The sequence below is a fragment of the Terrapene carolina genome, unplaced genomic scaffold (assembly GCF_002925995.2).
Source record: "Terrapene carolina triunguis isolate 2854851 unplaced genomic scaffold, T_m_triunguis-2.0 Scaffold88, whole genome shotgun sequence".
Taxonomy (NCBI): Eukaryota; Metazoa; Chordata; order Testudines; family Emydidae; genus Terrapene; species Terrapene triunguis.
Genome location: NW_020664439.1, coordinates 10,817,206 through 10,821,852, shown reverse-complemented (window position 1 = coordinate 10,821,852; position 4,647 = coordinate 10,817,206). Strand labels below are relative to the sequence as shown.

Below are 4,647 nucleotides of genomic sequence, written 5' to 3'. Positions count from 1 at the left end.
CATCTGTAGTAGAAATGGGCTAATATTTAGCGTAATAGCCCGCCCCCTGTTTAATGTCAAGAGGTAGTTTAATAGAAGATTCCAGCTTTGGGGGCTGGAGATGAAGGTTTAAGGTCCTTCTCTTTTGATTATTCTAAGAAGATTGTAGTCTTCAGTCTTTGGCTTACAAGACCAATGCTTTATGGGTTAAGCTATTAGAATATGTTAAGTTAGTATTTTGTTTTCGATTATACCTGCAATAGGTATAAGGATTAATAGAATTGAGAAATAGAGAATAGAGGCTATTTGTCCGATAATGATGAATGGGTTTTCGACTGGTTGTCCTCCGATTCATGTAAGTACTAAGAGGTTGGCAATTAAGGATCAAAATAGGATTTGTGTTAGTGGGCGAAATTGGGTTGTTCGTTGTTTTGATGTATGTAGGGCAGGTATTAGGAATAGTACGAGGATGGAGAGTAGTAGAGCGAGTACTCCGCCTAATTTGTTTGGGATTGATCGTAGGATCGCATAGGCGAATAGGAAGTATCATTCTGGTTTAATATGTGGTGGGGTGGATAGAGGGTTGGCTGGTGTAAAGTTGTCCGGGTCTCCTAATAGGTTAGGGAAGAATAGTGCTAAGGTTAGTAGGAAGGCTAGTATTAAGATGAGTCCGAGTAGGTCTTTATATGAGAAGTAGGGGTGGAATGGGATTTTATCAGTGTTTGAGTTTAATCCTGTTGGGTTGTTTGATCCGGTTTCGTGTAGGAAGAGTAGATGTATTATTGTTAGGCCTATAATGGTGAATGGTAGTAAGAAGTGGAAGGTGAAGAATCGGGTTAGGGTTGCATTATCTACTGAGAATCCCCCTCAAATTCACTGCACTAGTGTGTTGCCAACATATGGAACGGCTGAGAGGAGGTTAGTAATGACGGTGGCGCCTCAGAAAGATATTTGGCCTCATGGTAGGACATAGCCTACAAATGCAGTGGCTATTGTTAGGAGTAGTAGGGTAATTCCTGTGTTTCAGGTTTCTTTGTATAAGTAAGAGCCGTAATAAATTCCTCATCCAATGTGTAGGTAGATGCATATGAAGAATAGGGAGGCACCGTTAGCATGTATGTTACGGATAAGTCATCCGTATTGTACGTCTCGGGTGATATGGGCTACTGATGAGAACGCTAATGAGATGTCTGGGGAGTAGTGTATAGCTAGGAAAATTCCGGTAATGTCATCAGCCGATTAGTAGGAAGGATATTATTCCTACCCCTTCTCAGCCAATAAAGAATTGTAGGAGGTTGTTAGATGTGACTAGAATTATTATGGCTAATAGGAAAATCAGTAAGAACTTGAAGAATTTGTCAATGTGCGGGTCTGCTGCTATGTATAAGTGGGAGTATTCTATGATAGCTCATGTGACATATAGGGCGATTGGTATAAATAAGAGAGAATAGTGGTCAAAAATTAAGTTTAGTTTAACGGAAAATGTGGATGTATTTAGTATGATCAGGTTGGAAAAGATTTTTGTAGGGTTTGGGTTTAATCAATATAAGGAAATTAATGGAATTAGGCTAATAAAGAATGCTGTTTTTACAGCTTTTTTTGTGCTAAGAATTAATTGTGTTTCAGATGTATATAGTAAGTTAATTAGCGGTAGTGCTAGTGTGAATAGTGTTAATATAAATGTGATGTCTGTGATGTTCACTACTTTCACTTGGACTTGCACCAAGGGTTAATGGTTTCTAAAACCAATGGATTACTTCTATCCTTTAAAAGTGAGGGAGCTGAGGGGTTAGTCTCAGATATATGAATTAGCAGTTCTTATTGTGTAATACCTCTCTCGGTTTATAAGGAGGTTTTAACTCCTATTTTTAGAGCCACAGTCTAATGTTTGTTTTAAAACTATATTAACAGTAAAAGGTGCCTCAGATTAGTTCGGGTTTTATTATTAGTAATGTTATAGGAAGGATGTGGAGGATTATAAGGAGGTGTTCTCGTGTGTGGGTTGGTGGAATCATTTTGATGTATGATGGCCCTTCTCCCCATTGTGTTGTGTATAGTATATATAAGGTATATGTGGCAGTAATTAGGGTTCCCAATCCTGTCATTAGGATTGTAATGTTTGATCAGTTGAATAGTGAGGTAATAATGGTTAGTTCTCCTATTAGATTGATGGTCGGTGGAAGGGCCATGTTAGTCAAACTAGCGAGGAGTCATCATAGGCTTATTAATGGGAATAAAAGTTGTATGTTTCGGGCCAGTAATAATGTTCGGCTGTGGGTTCGTTCGTAGTTTGTATTAGCTAGGCAGAAGAGTATTGACGATGTTAAGCCATGGGCGATTATAAGTGTGATAGCGCCTGTGTAGGCTCATTGGGTTTGTGTTAGTGTTGCAGCGATAACGAGGCCTATGTGGCTTACTGATGAGTAGGCAATTAATGATTTTAGGTCTGTTTGACGTAGGCAGATTGAACCAGTTATGATTACCCCTCATAATGCTAATACTATAAATGGGTAGGAGAGTGTTTTTGATAGTGGATTTAGTGTTAATATGATGCGAATAATGCCATATCCTCCTAGTTTAAGTAGTACTGCTGCTAGGATTATTGATCCTGCGATTGGGGCCTCTACGAGTGCTTTTGGTAGTCATAAGTGTAGTCCATATAATGGTATTTTGATTATAAAGGCAGTTAATAATGCAAATCATCATATTGTGTTGGTTCATGTGTTTAGCATGGTAGGTTGGTTAAGTTGTATCATGCAAGTGGATAATGTGCCAGTTTGGTTTTGTAGAGAGAGAAGGGCGATCAGTAATGGGAGAGATCCGATAAGGGTGTAGAATAGGAAGTAGGTTCCGGCATTTAGTCGTTCTATTTGGTTACCTCAGCGTGTGATGATTACTAGTGTTGGGATTAGTGTGGCTTCGAATATAATGAAAAATATAATTAGTTCTGTGGTTGAGAAGGCTAGTATTAGTGAGATTTGTAATAGAATAATGGTGGAAATGAGGGTTTGTTTTCGTGAGGTTGGTTCTATAGTTAGATGATTTTGGCTGGCTAAAATTATTAGGGGGGTTAGTCAACATGATAGGATAAGTAATGGGGCTGATATTTGGTCAATGCTTAAATAATAGTTAGAGAAGGTTATGGTTAGCTCTTGTGGGGAGTTAAATCATTGTAGGCTTAGGAAGGCAATTCCGAAGCTGTTGATTAATGTGGTAGGTCATAGTTGTTTTGGTTTACATAGTGTGATTGTTGGGAGTAGTATGATTGTTGGAAGTAGGATTTTTAGCATTGTAAAAGGTTTAAGTTTTGTAGGTGGTCTGAACTGTGAGTTCGTGAGGACGCTACTAGTAGTGAGAGTCCTATGCCAGCCTCACAGGCTGAGAAGGACAATATTAATATAGGGGCAAGTATGAATGATGTATTTTGTAGTTGAATAGGTCATATGGATAGGGCTATATAGAGTGATAGTATTATGCTTTCTAGACACAGTAGGGTTGAGATTAGGTGGGTTTGGTGTAATGAGAGGCCCGTAATACTGATAATAAAGGCTGAATAGTAGGTGAAGTGTAGGGGTGTCATTTGGTAGCCGTGGGGTATTAATCACGATTGACTAAGCCGAAATCAGTTGTTTTATGTTAAACTAGCTATCTATTCTGCTCATTCTAGGCCCCCTTGAATCCATTCATAGGTGAGGCCTAGCGTTAATAGTAGTAAAATGGTGAGGGCCCAGGTGAAGGTGTAGGTAGGGAATGGGAGTTGGATGGCTCATGGTAGGGGTAATAGTAGTGCGATTTCTAGGTCAAATAGGAGGAATAAGATTGCTACTAAGAAAGAATCGGATTGAGAATGGAAGGCGGGCCGATTCTAGTGGATCAAAGCCGCACTCGTATGGGGATAGTTTTTCATTGTCTGGTTTTATTAGTGTCAGCCAGTAGTTTAGTATTATTAAAATTATGGATAAGGTAATGGCGATTGTTATGGTTGAGATTGTTACGTTTATTACTTTTCTTTAGGGTCTAACTAAAACTTAATGATTGGAAGTCATTTGTACTTTTATACTAGAAGAGTATGAGCCTCATCAGTAGATTGACACGTAGAGGAATAACCATACGACATCTACGAAGTGTCAGTATCAGGCGGCTGCTTCAAATCCGAAGTGGTGGGTTGAGGTAAAGTGGAATTTGATTTGTCGTAGCAGGCATACAATTAAGAATGTTGAGCTAATAATTACGTGGAGCCCGTGAAAGCCTGTTGCGACGAAAAATGTAGAGCCATATACACCATCAGCAATTGTAAACGGGGCTTCGTAGTATTCTATAGCTTGTAGTGCTGTAAAGTATAATCCTAGGAGGATTGTTAGAGTCAGGGCTTGAATGGTTTGGATTGAGAATGGAAGGCGGGCCGATTCTAGTGGATCAAAGCCGCACTCGTATGGGGATAGTTTTTCATTGTCTGGTTTTATTAGTGTCAGCCAGTAGTTTAGTATTATTAAAATTATGGATAAGGTAATGGCGATTGTTATGGTTGAGATTGTTACGTTTATTACTTTTCTTTAGGGTCTAACTAAAAGAGGATGGCCCAAGCAACAGAAGACTGTCATTCAAACAGTTTGATTTTTAGTGTGGCTACAATAAGCAATGTGGCCTTGTCCTTCCCTCCTCCCCCAC

The 4,647-nt window shown here is 39.2% G+C and overlaps 1 pseudogene; it reads right to left on the bottom strand.

The window, feature by feature from the left end:
• Positions 1 to 1,888: 1,888 nt before the first annotated feature.
• LOC112121617 lies at positions 1,889 to 3,060 on the bottom strand (annotated as a pseudogene).
• Between the last annotated feature and the right edge of the window lie 1,587 nt (positions 3,061 to 4,647).